The following is a 19,530-nucleotide window of genomic DNA, read 5'->3' as shown; positions in this document are numbered from 1 at the left end:
TGCGCTCTCCCACTGCTCGGGTCCGGCCGCTGCTGCTGCTGCTCGGTGGTGGCTCGAGCGGTGGGCCGGGTCTCGGGGATTCGAGCGGCGTTCCTCGCCCGTGAGTGAAAAGGGGATTGGATTGTGGGGATTTATTGTCCGTGATGCCACCCACGGTTGTGGTGATATTGGTGACACCACCGCTGCTCTAGACGGGGATCCCGGGAACGGTGACAGGGAGCAGCTTTATTGTTATTTCTCCCCTCCATGGGTAGGGGGTTGGTTGTCCCGGGGCCCGGTGATGGAGTAGGGATGGATGGCAGGCGGGCTACGGGGCCTGGTGAGGTGCAGGGTCGCGGGGGCAGCGCTGTGCCGCACGGCACGGTGGTACTCACTCAGCCAATGATGAGGACACAGTTCTCGGTAAAACACACGGCTGGATGGACGGGTCCCACAGACGGCTGCGGTGTTGTTTCTCCCGGCAGGTTGATGGTGACTGCCTTTCCCTGCACCTATGTACGGTAGATGGTTCCAATGGGTTCCCACCGGTAACCCGCTCCGCAGCTTGGATATGGGCTGGAGGAGCCCCTTTTGCCCGCAGGCTCTGGCCCTGGGAAACGGTTGCCTTGGCGGTGGCAGTGTCTCCCTCTCTTGGTTGGACTGATGCCTTCTGTCGGGACTTGGCTGCTGGGAAACCCAGGAGGTTTCCTTCGCTAACGAATTCGGCAAATTCACGGCGACTCCTAGCCTTGCCGGCGTCTGTAAGCCCCTGCCAGATGGTGCTGGCTTCTCTTTGCATACCGGTCCAGTACCGCCGGGCCACCGCCCGTCCACGGTCTTTACGGTAAGCTCTGATAGGCCACTCCTGCAGACGGTCACCACCGTCTGCCAACCTTGCTGATCTGTCCGGGCCACACACCCGGACCAACTTCAGGCTTCTCTACTGCCACTTCCCTCCTTCCACTTTCACTTCCCTAACTGATCTCAACTGAACTGCCTGCTTTTCCCGCCTCCAGGACTGTGAACTCTTCGGTGGGCGGGGCCAACCGCCTGGCGCACCCCCTGGTGTGGACATCAGCCCCTGGAGGAAGGCAACAAGGGTTTTGTGTCTGACTTCGGTGTGCCTGACCGGGAGTGTGGGGTGTGTTGGTGTTGTTCTCTGTGGCCCCTGGCTTGTCAAGGGCGAAACACCTGTCTCTGGTATTCTGACTGTCTCTCTCTATCAGGTCTCCTGCCTGTCTCTTGTGTCTCCTGCCTGTATCTTTCCTCCTCATTCACTCTCGTCACTTCTTCCACCTTTTTTCTCTCTAGCTCTTTTCTTTATTTTCTTGTCTCCATTTCCCCAGTTGCCTCTGGCTCCACTAACTCTATTTAGTCCTGCTCCCATATTACTCTACAGTCTGTCTTCTGTGACATTACTGGTGGGGAGTGGTCCGCTGCTTGGCTCTAATCTACCGAATGGAGGCTTGGTGAGGATTTCTGCACCTCACTAGCCTGCAGTGCTATCTTTCAGGGGGCGGCATAGTCAGTGTTCCTGCTGCAAAAGGATTGTGCATTTCCTGTGAGACAGTACCAGATAGGTCAGGTCACTTTTTGCCGGTTCTGTGAACGGCTATGATTTCAATAACCGATTTGGTAGAACCGGTAAGAAAGGGCTGAAACCTGCCCCTAATTCAAACCCCCAGAATATTCTTGGTATACAGTCTCGTTTACTGGTAGTGTCACTATTTATCCTTTTACATGCTTCAGTTATCAAACACCATGGATCTAACATTTCCCATAAATACATAATATATCTCATAACTGCTCACAGCTTGGATAACTCTACAAGTACAAAGGTTGTCTCATGCACTCTGTACATATGAGCACCAGATGCAGGAATTTATGTATCGGTTCCGCATTAGTACCCATGGTGGAGAATCACCTTGAACAAGCAGCTCTCATTCATGGTGACTTGATATGAGCGGTCACCATCAAATACTATAGTTTCCCTGCCAACTTGTTGACTTCATTTCCTTCAGTAAGGAATTTCAGAAGCCAGACATTTAACAATCACTTGATTGACAGGCCGCTTTTTACTCCAAATGAGCTATTATATGAAGAAAACCAACAATTCTTAAATCAACACTAAAACTAGAAAAGAATGTTTGAATTAAGTAAGAAATATAGCTTTCCTCGCTGTACTGTACGTTAGTCCGTAGCATTTTCTGTACAATCCTGAAACAGTCAGTCATATATAAATCCTGCAGAGGACAGAGTTTAGTTTCCTGCTGACCTCTTCTATTTTGAGCCGGTTGCTGACTAATATCACTCCCCCATAGTCAAGCAGGACTCCTCCTTTTGTGTTCATTGGGTTATAATAATAACGACATGCACCACTGAAGTCTTATTCCCTGAACTTATAAGTTTCACATTGCCTGAGTATACAGGTACTTGGCATGCTAGCCACAACTTTAGTTTATTACATTGCTCTTCCACTCTGCAACATCTTTGCTGTATGCCATCTGACCCACTCTATTCTGCTACATTGCTGGACTCTGCTACATTGTTCAGCTTATACCTGTATGCTCTGCTGTATCTACAGAGAGTTATCTGGTCAACTCTACTACACCACTACAATGATGCCCATGAAATACCAGTTCAGCTATGTTGCTTGACTCTACTATTACAATCTACTCTGTCGTTCACCTACAATGAGCCACCAGACCTACATTGCTGAGTTCTGCTTCAATGCTAGAAAGAGTCTCATGCTCTGGTGTTTGCTATTTCAATGAGTCTTCTCTACTGTCCTGTTATTCCCTTTTGCTCACTTTACTGACTCTCTGACGTCATTGTGGTCTACTGCTCTACTCCAGTTGCTGTTGAGCTATTACTGGCTCTGTTACTCCAGCATGTGTACATTGCTACATCTGTCTATGTTGCTGATCCATAGCTCATCCAGATCAGGGACTTCAAAAATCTACCTCACCAGGTGAGAAATACATATATTTTGATGGTCTAGGCCCTAGGGTAAAAGTTACAAGTGCGGCCCATGGGCCCTCTAACTGTTCCCGTCCAGCCTGCGGACCAAGACAGCCAAAGGACTGAGAACAGAGGCCCACAGAGTGCACCATGCCCTTGTATGCCTGCCTCCACCCTTGATATCACCGATATCTCATCCTAATGATGCACAGAGCAGGGAATACATTAACTAGTGGAAGATGGAGCTGTTGAAGCCTTCTTTCATCAATCAGCATGTGAGACAGCAAACATGGTGTCACCAGTGCACCAGAGAGGCAAACAGGAGCAAGGTGAATTTGTGTTGTTCGTTTTCCCACAAGATATTTAAGGGATGTTTGCATATGTATAGAAGCCAAGGATGATATGTAAGGGTCTCATACTGTAAATAAAGAGCCTATTTGAGGGCTCATATTGTATATAGAGTAGTTATTTGGAAGCATACTATTTATAGGGGGCTATGTGGGGGCTCATAAAGTATACAGGAGGCATTGTAGGAGCTTATACTTTATATAGGAGGTTAGGTGGAGGATAATACTGTATATAGGGGTTATGTGGGGGCTCATAAAATATACAGGAGGCACTGTGGGGGCTCATACTTTACATAGGCGGTTATATGGGGGATAATAATGTACATATGGGGTTATGTTGGGGCTGACATTGTACAGTTAGGTCAAGAAATATTTTGACAATGACACAAGTTTTGGCTTCATTGGTTATCAAAACATATTCAAGGTATAGTTACATAATCAATATTGGCTTAAGGTGTAGATGACTCGCCCACCCCAGGGCCGTGGGACACCCGGTGTCGGGCCGGACTAGTCCGGTGGTAGTCAGTGGTGGCTGGGCCCGGCTCTGTGGCCCTGGTGGGTGTCAGTAAAATATGTGGCTTGAATTAAAGTTTGTGTTCGTGACGCCACCTGTGGTCTGCGGCTATTAAGCCGCCGTTGCTGTGTGAGGCCTCCGGGGTGATGTTATGGCAGCAATGGTGGTACTGCTCCCCACAGGTGGAGCGGAACCCGGGGAACTCTGTTAGTGCTCGTGAAAGTCTATGGTGTTGTGTGGCTAACACGGTGCAGGGCCGACAGGCAATGAAAGAACCAGGCACAAACAACAGTCTCTTTACCTTTTCCTCTTTTACTTTGGGAACAGTCCAGTCCTGGGAGACCGTTACAGGTGGTGATGGGGATCCGGTCGGCCTGGAAGTACTTGGGGTGATCTTTCTGGCCAGCTGAGTATGAGGCCTACTCCTGTGCTTTTCTTTGTTATGATAGGACCCTGCTTCTCTGAATCCAGCAATGGCCCTCTTTGCTGCTGGGGCTGATGGTACGTCCCTTTCTCTCTATAGTAGGCTGCGCAGGCCCTCTCTGGTGCTTCTCTGCTGGAGTCCACACCGGGCCCTGATGCTGTAGCTGTACCTTCGGGCTGTTTATGGGCCAGGTGCTTGCAGCTCTCCTGCCCTTCGGATTCGGCTACCAGGGAGTATTTTAAGCCCTGGTGGCCACAGACTCCGATGTCCGAGTCTCTTCGCTGCTTCCCTGGGCCAAGCTACACTAGCTCTAGACCCCAGATCCACAGGACAGCACACTCTGCGTCTGCTCACTGTCACTCCTCTCTACAGACTGACTCTACTTCCTCCCTCAGGTCAGACTTGAGGAAGGCTCCCTGGAATTCCAGGTTCAGAGCTCCCCCTGCTGGCCGGACGGAGAACTGTGGTGGATGTTAAACTTGCTGGCTAATGGACCTCCCCATTACCTCCAGGCTCAGCATTAACCCTTTGGAAGGGCAATGCTGTTGTGGCGACCAGGTCCTGGGGCGCCACACTCCCCCTTAGTTAAATTCAGTACTCCCGGACTGTAGAAAACAAAACAAGACATACATGTTACAACCTTAAACAACTTTAAGAGACCAGTGTGGCTTCCAGCCGGGTGTCCATTACACTGCTCCATGGGGGACCCGCCGCGATAAAACCCCCAACGTAGGCTCTGGGCGTGCGTCAGAGCATTGATGACCCCACTCTATGCACGCCGGACGGGTTTTTCTTCAGGGGTGCTGAGCACACTGGTGCTAACTATGTACAGCTAGGTGTTGGCCACCCATAGTCCAGTGGCCCAATTGTCCATTTTCTCAATCAAAAAAAGAAAAACATTTTATACACAACATTACAGACTTTTCACCTATTTACATTCTAATAAGTACTCTTTCTTTTTACTCTCTATACCTTGGAGGGGGCTGTCCCCGAGTGCTGCGTTGGGACCTGCGTAGCTCTGGTGTCTGCCCCTTACTACTTGGTGTGTCTTCTACCTCAGCACTACAGGTAGGCCTAACCCTGATAGGTATGCGTGATGAGTGCCTATGTGGTCCAAGAGTCGCCAAGGGTATGACAGGTTCACCACTGACAGGGTGTTGATTCTCCTGTTCCACTGCTGGCGTGTCATCTCGTGTTGGAGCGGACGGTTCTTTAAGTAGATCTGGAACCTCTTCTGTTTCTGGCTCGACCAACTGCGGGAACGTCAACACTGGTACCACTATGGCATTGTTTATTCGGGTCCAAGTTTTGGGGAATTTCCCAAGGATTGTTTGGATCATCTCTCTCTCTTTTTCTTGACTTTGGGGACTTTCTTGTACTTCTTCTACTTCTTTTTGGGTTCTGCACCGTTCGGGGCACGCTTTCAGGCGGTCTCGAGAAACTGCTTGATAGGTCTTGCCTTCATCTTTGCTTATGAGGCATACCTTACTATTGTCAAAGTTGGAGGGAATAATGGTGTAGGGTTCATTCTCCCACTGATCATCTAATTTATGCGCCCTCCGCTTTTTCTTGAGGACCTGTTCTCCAGGTGCTAAAGGAGTTGCTGGAGCTGTTTGATTGTAATGCTGCTCTTGTCTCGTTCTTGCTTAGGACAGGCTCCTTTCTACGCATTCCTGGACCTTGCGACACTGCTGTTGTCGCTCTGTATCCCAATCTTCTATCTCCTGAACCGCTTCAGGTGACACAGTCCCCATCTCAAAGTCTACAGGTAACTTGCCAGGTCTTGCTCGCATCAGGTAGGCAGGGCTGAAGTTGGTCGAATTTACTGGGATATGGTTGTACAGGTCTACCAGATCTGGTAACTTCTCCGGCCATTGATTTCTTTCTTCCAGAGGTAGAGTCTTGAGCATATCAATGACCACATGGTTCATCTTCTCGCACAATCCATTAGTTTGGGGGTGGTACGGTGTTGTTCTGATTTTCTTACAACCATACATGTTACAGAACTCTTGGAACACCTCTGCCTCGAATGCAGGACCTTGATCAGTCAGTACCCTCTCAGGGTAACCGTGAGGTCGACAAAAGTATGCCTGAAATGCTCTAGCTGCTGTTCTGGCTGTCTGGTCCTTCACAGGCACTACTACCAGGAAACGAGAGTAATGGTCCACAATGGTGAGGGCGTACACATAGCCTGACCGGCTTGGTGTTAACTTCACGTGGTCCAGGGCCACCAACTCCAGGGGCTGCTTCGTAACAATTGGCTGTAGGGGAGACCTCTGGCTGGCATCATCTTTCCGCCTCAGGTTACACGGACCACAGTCTCGGCACCACTTCTCAACTGTCTTTCTCATGTGCACCCAGTAGAACCGACCGCGGAGTAGGGTCTCCAACTTCTTCCACCCGAAGTGTCCTGCGTTATCATGGTAAGCTGCTAGGACCATTGGAGCATCCCTCTGTGGGACCACTATCTGCCAGACGAGTTCATTCGTTCGCCAGTTGACATATCTCTTGCAGAGCTTGCCTTGGTACGTGAACAGTCGTCCCCGCTCCTTCCACAGCTGCTGGGCTTCTTCTGGAGCATCTGGGCCAAGATGGGTCTCCGCTTGTGCTAGCTTTTCTTTGACCAATCGCACGGCCGGGTCACCGTTCTGTGTCTCTTCCCAATTATGGTGGAGTAAAGGGTTGACCGAGACCTCGTGCTGGCTCGAGCGCTTCACTCCTACAGCATGCTCACACTGGGAAACACCTTGGTGATGGAAAGCCGGTAACTCTATCTCTTCGAGTTCATCCAGGTCTTCTCCAGACTCGGGTAAGTGAGGCATTCTGGACAGCGCATCAGCATTGTTATTCTTCTTGCCAGCCCGGTACTTGATGGTAAAGTCAAAGTTAGACAGCCGGGCCATCCATCGCTGTTCCAACGCACCTAACTTGGCTGGTGCCAGATGTGTCAACGGATTGTTGTCCGTGAAGATGGTGAACTTGGCCGATGCCAGATAGTGCTTGAAGCGTTCGATCACTGCCCAAACAATAGCGAGGAACTCCAGCTTGAAGGAACTGTAGCTTTCTGGATTCCTTTCTGTGGGCCGAAGCTTCCTACTGGCGTAAGCTATCACCTTCTCTCTGCCTCCCTGCACCTGGGACAGAACTGCTCCCAGTCCCACGTTGCTGGCGTCTGTATACAGTACAAACGGCTGGCTGTAGTCAGGGTAGGCCAGAATTTCTTCTCCCGTGAGAGCCCCTTTCAGCCGGACAAAGGATGTTTCTATTTGGCTGCTCCATTCAAATGGAGGGCTCTGCTTCTTAGCCTGCTTTGGCTGGCCCACCAGGAGATCTTGAAGGGGCGCTGCTATCTTTGTGAAACCATCAATGAACCTTCGGTAGTAGCCCACCAGCCCAAGGAACTGCCGCACCTACTTTACCGTGGTGGGTCTTGGCCAGTCCTTGATTACGGTGACTTTCTCCGGATCAGGTGCCACACCTTCTGCGCTGACCACATGACCCAGGTACTGTACCTTTGGCTTCAAGAGGTGACATTTGGACGGCTTTATCTTCAGGCCATATTTCGACAAGGACTCAAACACTTCTGCTAAGTCCCTCAGGTGGTCTTCATAAGTCTTGGAGTAGACTATGACGTCATCCAGGTACAACAGCACGGTTTCAAAGTTGTGGTGGCCCAAGCAGCACTCCATCAACTTTTGGAATGTCCCTGGGGCGTTGCAGAGCCCGAATGGCATACAGTTGAACTCGCAGAGGCCCATTGGTGTCGTGAATGCAGTCTTCTCCTTGTCCGCCTCTGCCACGGGAACCTGCCAATACCCACTGGTGAGATCCAAGGTGGAGAAATAGTTAGCTGACTTTAAGGCTGTTAGTGACTCCTCTATTCGGGGTAGTGGATAAGCATCTTTATGTGTAATGCGGTTAATTTGCCTGTAATCTACGCACATTCTCATTGTACCATCTTTTTTCTTTACGAGCACTAGTGGAGCTGCCCAGGGGCTACAACTATCTCTGATAACCCCAGCCTCCTTCATTTCCCGTAACATTTCTTTGGCACGCTGATACTGTGCGGGGGGTACAGGGCGGTATCTCTCTTTAATGGGATGATGATCACCCGTGGGGATTTGATGTTTAACCCCTTTCACCTGCCCAAAATCTAGGGGGTGTTTGCTGAAGACCCGCTCATACTCCTGTATCACCCGGTAAACCCCATGCTTTTGGTGTGAGGGGGTGGAGTCGGTGCCCACATGTAATTTTTGGCACCAGTCTTCCAACTGCCCCTTGGAGCCATTGTCTTCCGCCTGATCGGACGGGCATCAAGGGTTCCACTGCTTTGATGGTATTGTTGCTGACAGTGTACAGTTTTGCTACAGTGGCGTACCGTGGCAATTTGGCTTCCTCCTCCCCACAATTCAGGACACGGACGGGCACTCTCCCCATGCGAACATCTGCTACCCCTCTGGCTATCAGGACTCCAGGCCTATTGTCTGAATACACCGGTTCTACCAAGGCATGGTAATCCTGACCCTTGAGGCCTATTGCTGCCCGACACCATATCAACATTTCACTTCTTGGGGGTATTGCAATGGGGAGGGGGTCACTTACCCTCACACTGCCAATTTCTCCTCCGGCCAGCTCTACCTGCTGCCTCCTCATCAGGGCTCTGATCTCCCTCTGTAGGGCACGCTGCTGCCCGGAGCTGGCAGTTTCAGACGCCTGTTGCAACAAAATTATCACTTCGGCAATACAATTTTCTATCACATTTGTACCAATGGTTAGCAGTGGGTCAGATTCTTTGCAATCAATATCTACAATTATCATCCCCTGACATGGCAATTCTACCCGCCCCACTTTAATGGTTACTTCTTTATACCCAATTTGAGGTAAGGGCTGACAATTACTGGCCACAATTGTTAAATCATCATCTGGGCCATGGTCAATGTCTGAATCAGCCCAATATCTTTTGTACAGTTTATAAGGGATGGTTGTTACCTGGGACCCCGTATCCAGGAGGGCATTCAAAGGGATCCCATCCAGCACAATAGGAAGGACCGGGCGTCCTCCCACATACTTGCTGCGACTGGGGGTTGAGCCGGGCTTCCTTACACCTGGGGGTTGGCTCCTGACCCCAGGATCGGCCCATTTAAAGGACAGTGTCTTGCAATATGGCCCGCCTTACTGCAGTGGCGGCAGATCGGTTGTCCCGTTGAATCATACCGGTCTGTATCTTTTCCTCGGGTCGGCGGAATCCTCCTCTGTCGCATCCATGGGACGTCATCTGGGCTGGAGGCCAACTCGATTCTTGCAGGCGATGGGGTCACTTGTAGAGACTGCACGGTCTTGGCAAGGGCAGCTACAGTCTTGGTCAGCTCCTGGACCTGCTGTGGGAGCTCTGCAGTGGGATCCTTATCCAGGGACTGCGCCTCAGCCCCTGCAGCGGCTCGTGTTGCAGGCACCACCCCGGGGTACGTGATAGCAAGAGGCCGGAGGGGTACTGGGTCATTCGGTGTAGATTCCCTCAGTACCCGGATGGCCTGGTCCTTAAACTTTGCAAAGTCCAGAGCAGGGGTCTGCAGGACCATGATACGTAGCTGGGTCCTGTGGGCATCTGACAGGAGCCCCTCTATGAACTGCTCAGTTAGGAGTTTGTCTTCTTCACGTACACTCTCTGGGTCCACCTGTTTAACTGCTTTCAGGGCCTTCTGCAAGTTTAAGGCATAGTCCCTTATGCTGTCTGTGGCCCGTTGTTTGCACCCAAAGAATCTCATCTTTATTTCTGCTGCGGTGCGGGTGTCAAAAGTACTCTTTAGCTTGGCCAGTATCTGGGTTGCTGTCCCTTTATCTGTATCAGGCCAGGACTTCACTTCACGCAGGGCCACACCGGCTAGCTGCCCCATTAATATGCCCACCTTCTGGCTCTCAGTCAGCGGATACACCCGGAACAAGCTGTGCAGACTTTCTCTGAAGTCGCTCAAGATATGGGACTCCCCGGAGTACTGCAGCAGCCATTCTGCTCCCGGGATGTACGGCATTGTGATCGGCATTACCGGTGCTACAGCGGGGGCTGGGGCGACGGCGACTGGGATTGCTTCGGCTGGTGCCGCGGCACCTCGGGCTATGGCAGCCACCTGCCCTCCCTCCGAGTCGGACATCTTCCTCCCCCTTAGTGAACCTTACCAGGCTCCGTTCACTTTTCAAATTCCCTTCTGGGTCGCGCGGGGTTAACGGCGCTCTGCTCTGATGGCGCGCTCCCTTCGCGCTCTTTGTCAGGCACGCCCCCTTCTTCCTGCGCTCGGCGAGGCTAATGGCGGCGGCAGCTTGCAAACAGTAGCAGTGTTTTATGCACAGTTTCTGCAGGCGCACAGTACCCGGTGGGACCGGGCACGAAATCCTGTTCGTGACGCCAAAGTTGACTCGCCCACCCCAGGGCTGTGGGACACCCGGTGCCGGGCCGGACTAGTCCGGTGGTAGTCAGTGGTGGCTGGGCCCGGCTCCGTGGCCCTAGTAGGTGTCAGTAAAATATGTGGCTTGAATTAAAGTTTGTGTTCGTGACGCCACCTGTGGTCTGCGGCTATTAAGCCGCCACTGCTGTGTGAGGCCTCCGGGGTGATGTTATCGCAGCAATGGTGGTACTGCTCCCCACAGGTGGAGCGGAACCCCGCGAACTCTGTTAGTGCTCGTGAAAGTCTATGGTGTTGTGTGGCTAACACGGTGCAGGGCCGACAGGCAATGAAAGAACCAGGCACAAACAACAGTCTCTTTACCTTTTCCTCTTTTACTTTGGGAACAGTCCAATCCTGGGAGACCGTTACAGGTGGTGATGGGGATCCGGTCGGCCTGGAAGTACTTGGGGTGATCTTTCTGGCCAGCTGAGTATGAGGCCTACTCCTGTGCTTTTCTTTGTTATGATAGGACCCTGCTTCTCCGAATCCAGCAATGGCCCTCTTTGCTGCTGGGACTGATGGTACGTCCCTTTCCCTCTATAGTAGGCTGCGCAGGCCCTCTCTGGTGCTTCTAGGCTGGAGTCCACACCGGGCCCTGATGCTGCAGCTGTACCTTCAGGCTGTTTATCGGCCAGGTGCTTGCAGCTCTCCTGCCCTTCGGATTCGGCTACCAGGGAGTATTTTAAGCCCTGGTGGCCACAGACTCCGATGTCCGAGTCTCTTCGCTGCCTCTCTGCTACTCCTGCTTCCCTGGGCCAAGCTACTCTAGCTCTAGGCCCCAGATCCACAGGACAGCACACTCTGCGTCTGCTCACTGTCACTCCTCTCTACAGACTGACTCTACTTCCTCCCTCAGGTCAGACTTGAGGAAGGCTCCCTGGAATTCCAGGTTCAGAGCTCCCCCTGCTGGCCGGAGGGAGAACTGCGGTGGATGTTAAACTGGCTGGCCAATGGACCTCCCCATTACCTCCAGGCTCAGCATTAACCCTTTGGAAGGGCAATGCTGTTGTGGCGACCAGGTCCTGGGGCGCCACATAGACTCTTAAGCGGGCTTTACACACTACAATATTTCTAGCAATTGCTAGCGATATCGTACGCAAAAGCACCCGCCCCCGTCGTGCATGCGATATCGTGTGATCCCTGCCGCAGCGAACATCATCGATACGGCAGCATCACAGGCACTTACCTGGTCGGCGGCGTCGCTGTGACTGCCGAACAATCCCTCCCTCAAGGGGGAGGTGCGTTCGGCGTCACGGCGACGTCACTGCAACGTCACTAAGCGGACGGCCAATCAAAGCGGAGGGGCGGAGATGAGCGGGATGAGCATCCCGCCCACCTGCTTCCTTCCTCATTGCGGGCGGGACGCAGGTAAGGAGATGTTCCTCGCTCCTGCGGTGTCACACATAGGGATGTGTGCTGCCGCAGGAACGAGGAACAACTACTATAAACAACCATTAACAATTTTTGGTTTTAGAATGACCTCTCCATGGTGAACGATTTTCACCACTTTGGAGGACATTTAAGGTCGCTGGTAAGTGTTACATGCTGCGATACCGTTAATGACGCTGGATGTGCGTCACTAACAACGTGACCCCCACGATAAAACATTAACGATATTGTAGCATGTAAAGCCCCCTTTAGTCCATCAATTTAGCAGGTAAAAGGTCTGAATTTGATTCCAGGTGTGGCAGTTGCAGTGGGAAGCTGTTGGTGTGAAACCAAAATATGATTTTAAAGGAGCTCTCAATGGAAGAGAAACAGGCCATCATTAGACTGAAGAAAAAAGAAGAAATGATCCATCAGAGATTGGGCATCCTAAAACAGAGGTTGGAGGAGCACAAGGTAACACTCGAGCAACCATGCTTGACTGTAGGCAAGACACACTTGTCTCTGTACCCCTCACCTGGTTAACCACAGGTTGATTCCAGTAATCCATGTACTTAGTCTTCTTGTCCTCATCAAATTGTTGTGGGCTTTCTTGTGCATCACTTTTCGAAGAGGCTTTCTTCTGGGACGACTGCCATGCACACCAATTTTATGCAGTGTTCGGCATATTCTCTGAGCAGTGACAGGCTAATCCCCAACCTCTGTAGTAATGCTGCCAGCACTCATACATCTATTTTGGAAAGACAACCTATAGATATTATGCTGATCACGTCACTCTACTTTTTTGGTCAACCATGGCAAGGTGAGTTTTGAGTGGAACTTGTCTTGTTAAACCGCTGTATAGTCTTAGCCACTGTACTGTAGCACAGTTGTTTCAGGGTATTGCCAATCTTCTTATAATCTATGCCATCTTTATGTAGAGGAACACTTTTTATTTTTTCAGATTCTAAAATAATTCTTTGCCATGAGGTGCCATGTTGAACTTCCAGTGACCAGTATGAGAGTGTGTGGGAGCGAAAATTTAACACACCTGATTCCCATCCATACCTGAGATGTTGTAACATTAATGAATCATATGGCACCAGGGAGGAAAATGGGCTAATTGGGCTCAAATTGGACACTTTTACTTTGGGATGTACTCACTTTTGTTGCCAGCAGTTTAGACAGTAATGGATGTGTGTTAAGTTATTTAGAAGGCACAACAAATTTACACAGTTATACAAGCTGTACCCTGACTATTTTAGATTGTATCAAAGTGTCATATCTTCAGTGTTGTCCCATGAAAAATTATAATAAAATATTATATATTGATATAATAAATTGTTTATGTTTGTGTATATACAGCTCTGGCAAAAATTAAGACACCACTTCCAAATTTTTAGTTTTTCTGACTTTTCAATATATAGTTTTATTTTTGAGTAAACTCTAAATTGTTCTTTTATTCTATAAACTACTGGCAACATGTTTCCGAATTTCCAAGCAAAAAAGTTTGTATTTATTTTTTGAAAATGAGAAATGGTCAAAATAACAAAATAATGCATTGCTTTCAGACCTCAAATAATGCAAAGAAAACAAGTTCATAATCATTTAGAAGCAAAAATTCTAATGTTTTAACTCAGGAAGAGTTCAGAAATTGACCTAGCTGTGTGGCATGGCACATTGTCCTGCTGGAAAAAACAGTCCTCAGAGTTGGGGAACAATGCCTGAGCAGAAGGAAGCAACTGTTTTTCCAGGATAACCTTGTATGCAGCTTGATTCATACATCCTTCACAAAGTTTAATCTGCCCAATTCCAGCCTTGCTGAAGCATCCCCAGATCATCACTGATCCTCCACCAAATTTCTCAGTGGGTGCAAAACACTGTGGCTTGTTCGCCTCTCCAGGTCTCCGTCTAACCACTAGACAACTAGGTATTGGACAAAGATGAAAATTCAACAAACATTTATGCGAAGGATGTATGAATCAAGCCGCAAACAAGGTTATTGTGGAAAAACAGTTGCTTCCTTCTGCTCAGGTAACATTCCCCAACTCTGAGGACTGTTTTTCCAGTAGGACAATGCACCATGCCCCACAGCTAGGTCAATCAGTGTGTGGATGAAGGACCACCACATCAAAATCCTGTCATGGCCAGTACAATCTCCCGACCTGAACCCCATTCAAAACCTCTGGAATGTAATCAAGAGGAAGATGGATAGTCACAAGCTATCAAACAAAGAAGAACTGCTTACATTTTTGCGGAGTGGTAAAAGTTCACCCAAAAGCATTGTGAAAGACTGGTGGAAAGCATGTCAAGATGCATGAAAGCTGTGATTAAAAATCATGGCTATTCCACAAAATATTGATTTCTGAACTCTTCCTGAGTTAAAACATTAGTATTGTTGTTTCTAAATGATTATAAACTTGTTTTTAGGCATTATTTGAGGTGTCTAAAAGCAATGCATTGTTTTGTTATTTTGCCCATTTCTCATTTTCAGAAAATAAATACAAAATGTATTGCTTGGAAATTCGGAGATGTGGCACCCAAAGGGCAGGGGGGTCGATCTCATACCTGTTACTCGTCCCTGGGCCAATGCAGGTCGTGTAGTCGCGGCGTTCTGCCCGGTTTCATGCCCCGAGGTGTCCACAATATAGGGGGGTAGGAGGTGGATGTTGGAAGTGACTATGCTACCTGTGGTATGCGGCCAGGAATTAACCTGCCGCTGCGGGTGATGTCCTCTGGGGCGGATGGTGATGCCGCAGCCAAGATGATTCTGCTCCCCACAGGCAGAGCGGGCCCCAGGGAGATGGGGGCAGTGGGGACGGCCGGTGGCCGGTGGCGTCGAAGCACTGGGCGGCGGTGGCAATGACAAGGATGACACCGGAGCTGCGGTTCAAAGTTCTTTTTACTCACCGTTCGTAAGATACCCCGGTGGTGCCGCTCTCCGCTGCTATGGGCTCCAGCCGGTCCCAGGTAAATCAGAAGCAATCACCGGTATCTGTGGAGTGTGAGACCTTCCTCCTCTGCGCTTACTCGTGGATCCTCGTGGCTTGAAGCAACTTGGTGACCCTGGTGTTCTTGTAAAGTGTCCCGTCCCATATGCAGGTGGCGCGAATCCGCCATGGGGCCCGACCGTGATCTTGATCCCGGACCCTATGTGTCACTGTGCTTTGGAAAAATGGGTGGTGAGTGATGGGACTCGGAATCCCCATCCTCTGCAGATTCTGGTAGTTCATTGTGGAGTATGTCCTACCCCAAGGCTCCGCACCCTGACTACGCTGGCACTGTGGGAATGGTTAGGCTCGACCTCAGCTATCATGTTCTCCTCAGTTGTTCTTTCCACCATTCTACAGGCTCTGAGGCTAGGGCATGTGCACTTCCACAGAAACAAGGTGAGTACCACCAGAGACGCCCCCCCAGCCTCACTATACACCTAGTACACTGCTATCAGGTGTATTACTGGGGTTTTTGTTGGTATAGCTGCCCCTAGAATTGTAGATACTGATTTCACCTCCCTTAATATGCCTTCCTCTCCATCCACACATCAGGTGAGGCCTATCATATGTTCCTTCCACTATCAAGGGGCTTTTCCCACCTAGTAACCCCTGACCCACCACCCTATGGTCCTGGTCTTTGTTGGTTCATATTAAAACATTTCAACTGCTTCATTTACATTTACCCTTGGTAGGGCTTCCTGATTCACCACATGCCGACTCTTGCTGACACTCCTGAGTTAGGAGGCACTAAAAAGGGTCAGTGAGGGCAATTATGCAGTGAGTAAGAAGGAAGAAAAAGGGTCAGTGAGAGCCAGCATGCAGTGAGTAAGAAGGAAGAAAAAGGGTTAGTGAGAGCCAGCATGCAGTGAGTAAGAAGGAAGAAAAAGGGTCAGTGAGGGCCAGCATGCAGTGAGTAAGAAGGAAGAAAAAGGGTCAGCGAGGGCCAGCATGCAGTGAGTAAGAAGGAAGAAAAAGGGTCAGCGAGGGCCAGCATGCAGTGAGTAAGAAGGAAGAAAAAGGGTCAGCGAGGGCCAGCATGCAGTGAGTAAGAAGGAAGAAAAAGGGTCAGCGAGGGCCAGCATGCAGTAAGTAAGAAGGAAGAAAAGGGTCAGCGAGGGCCAGCATGCAGTGAGTAAGAAGGAAGAAAAAGGGTCAGCGAGGGCCAGCATGCAATGAGTAAGAAGGAAGGAAAAGGGTCAGTGAGGGTCAGCATGCAATGGGTAAAAAGGTAAGAAAAAGGGTCAGGAGGAGTCCTGACTAACCAATTGCCAGGCCTCACTGACCCATTTTGGTTCCTCATCAACCATCACTCTGACTGAATCACTAGCCCTCGTAGGTGCATGTCAGTAGAGATGAGCAGACTTGTTCAAAAAAGGTTGCAAATCTCAAATTCAGCACAAGCCTTGCCCATTTGGATTTGGATTCTCAAAAAGTTTTCACAAAATTGTCAAAACTCCGCCTTTGTTGGGTAACTGTTCACATTTTTACTAATGCTTTTCTTCTGCTCTGTTATGATTTTGGCTATTATAGTAATGCTGTATGAACAGCAATGAGTTGTTTGATGAGGAAAGGGATTATTTACCTGTGACAGCGTCTGTAACTGATTGGATGCCCTTACAGAGGCTGTCTAGATCCCCTAATGGAATGTAAAAATAAATAAATAAATCAAAAAAAGACTTACCGTAAGTTACCCCATATAATGATACTCAGCAGCACAGATAAAGCATTCGGCTACAGGCTGCAGCCCCCACCTGTGCGCATTATCTTTGTTGTGTATCAAAATACGAGGGACCCCATGCATCTTTTTATTTAATTATTTAAATAAATAATTTTAAAAAATGACATGCGGTCTGCCCCAATTTTGATACTCAGCCAATATAAACGTTTTGATGCATTTTTTCACCAGAATATGCAGGTTTAGTGCAAATATTTGGTGTACGGTATATATTTCAGCATAAAATCTGCATCTCCTGGCAAAAAAATGTAGTTTAGGTGCGGTTTTCTGCCAGGAGATGCAGATTTGGTGCAGAAATTTCTGCACCAGATTTCTGCATCAAATTTGCATCACCTGGCAGAAAACCGCACTGAAATGGCGTCACACCCGCAGTTTTTATGTGGTTTTTCTGCCAGGAGATGAAGATTTGGTGCTGGAATTTATACACTAAATTCCTGCACCAAATCTGCATCTCATGGTAAAAAACTGCATCAAAACTGCATCGCATTTTGAGGGGTTTTTTTGCTAGAAGATTTCGGGCAGGAGTCTGGTGTATAAATTCCACCACCAAATCTCTTGGAAAAAAAGAAATTGAGTTTTCTGCAGAAGATTCAGATCTCATTGAGTTCAATTTAAGTGAGTTTACCTGCGGTCACAGGTGGAGAAACGTGGGAACCTCCAGCTGTAACCGCAGGTAAACACAGTGATATCACCGCTCACTATTGTGGCTTAGTCAGTGTCTGCCTGAAGCCGCAGTGGGTAGTCATGTTCTCTAAAGTGCCCACGCGCTGTGACTTTAGTATGTAACAGAGTCAGAATCATCATGGGACGTCATGGTGTGGGTTATGCCACATTTGGGTGTTTTGGGGTTAATACATTAGAGAAACGGTGTATTTTTGTTTGTCTTTTTAAATAAAGGATTTTTCTGTATGTTTTATATTTATTTATTTTTACTTAACCCTAGAACGCACAACCATAGAAATCAACCATAGAAAATAATGGAGGGTCTCATAAACCCCTACCCATTACTAATCCAGGGTTTAGTGGCAGCTGTGATTTCTGACAAATGACAGCTGTTAATAATCCCTTTTATCCCAATTGCCACTGTACCAGGGCAATCGGGATGAACCAGCTAAAGTACCAGAATTGTCGCATCTAATGGATGCAACAATTCTGGGCATCCATGGGCTGCTATTTCTAGGCTGGGGGGAGCCCAATAACCCAATAACCCCAAGCTGTTGGCTTTATCTTGGTTGAGTTTAAAAATTATGGGGGCTGCAGCCTGCAGCCGAAGGCTATAGATGTGCTAGTTATCAATATAGAGGGGACCCTATATTTTTTTAATTATTTATTTATTTTTACACAACTAAAGGGAGGCAGATAGCGTGTGTAATTCCAGCCAACCACAGACGCTGTCACAGCGGTCTGACTGCAACCAATTACAGATGCCGGGACTGATGGTGTGTGGGAAAAGCAGTGAATATGTATGAAAGCTAATGATTGGACCTGGAAGCAGTGTTACAGCCATCGGGATGCTTGGTACGTATAACGTTTCTGCTTTATTCCTTATTTTATTTCTTTTGCAGCCACCCTAGCCCTTACTAACATTTTATAACACATAAGTTTGGGTTCCTTAGACTTTTATGGGGTTCTTTGTCCAAGGTCAAATTTGGGGTCAAGTACGACTGCTGAACCCAATTTTTTTTAGTTTGTGCTGGTTTGGCAAACCCAAACATTCATGAGTTCACTCATCACTACTTGTCATCCTCTATGTGCCTCTTTGATTGCGCTGCCTCACACACCAAATGCCTTTGAGGTCCTAGAGTTGCCTCTCCAAGGTAGCCATTATTCATTGTGTAACCTACGCCCCTTTTTTGGAGTATTTTACAAAGCTGTGAAAATTTGCATGAAAGGGAATTATTGTTCTATAATAGCAAAATAAAAGTGGCCCATTGTGCTCCCTGTATCACTGTATCTCTTCAGCACTGCTTTGATGTAATTAAAAGGGTTGTCCATTATTGCATAACCCCTATTTCAAAGTTCCTAGTCTGTCTAGTAAAAACAACACAGCTTGAGGGGCTCCACTCTGAGCGCTGTGCACACTCCAATCTCACAACATTGTCCTGTCATGTGAGCAATGTAACTGTCATGCTGCCAGCAGGGGGAGCTGGAGTCCTGCAGGGAAAAACACTACACAGAGCTGAATGAGCAAGGAGGGGAACTCCCAGTGTGTGCTAATGCAGTGTCTGCTAGTGTGGTGCCCCTGACCTGGCCAGGCACCACTGAGTACTGCACCCACGCTGGGTGAGTGCAAACAGGTAATCCTAAAGGCTGAGTAGGGTGTGTACGCACAGACACATAGTGACCAGGTCTCACACACACATCTTAGAGGAGACCCCTGGGCAGACCCAGGAGGGGGTGTGGCCTCCACATCTCAGCTAGTGGTGCGGTGGAGAGGCTGGAAACTAGTGTGGCAGCGGCAGTGAGTCAGAGAGAAGCAATGGAGGAGGACACATGTCAGTCTGAAGCGGAGAGCGGGCACGCAGACACGCTAGTCAGACCCTGCCCATGTAGTGGTTGCTGACGGGGGAGTACCTTGCCACACAGTCAGTCTGAAAGACACCTGAAGAGAAAGAGCAGTAAGAAGTCAAGTACGAGGACTCCTGGTAATGAAAGCACGCACGGGGAACAGGTCCCTAGAGCCAGACATCCATTTAGTTGTCTGCTAAATCCTGCAGGTGGTGGGACTAGAGGTTCCACACCAACCAACACAGAGTCCGAGCATCAGCAGCA

Source organism: Anomaloglossus baeobatrachus, chromosome 6 (assembly GCF_048569485.1).
Source record: "Anomaloglossus baeobatrachus isolate aAnoBae1 chromosome 6, aAnoBae1.hap1, whole genome shotgun sequence".
Lineage (NCBI taxonomy): Eukaryota > Metazoa > Chordata > Amphibia > Anura > Aromobatidae > Anomaloglossus > Anomaloglossus baeobatrachus.
Note: the sequence above shows the minus strand (reverse complement) of the source record.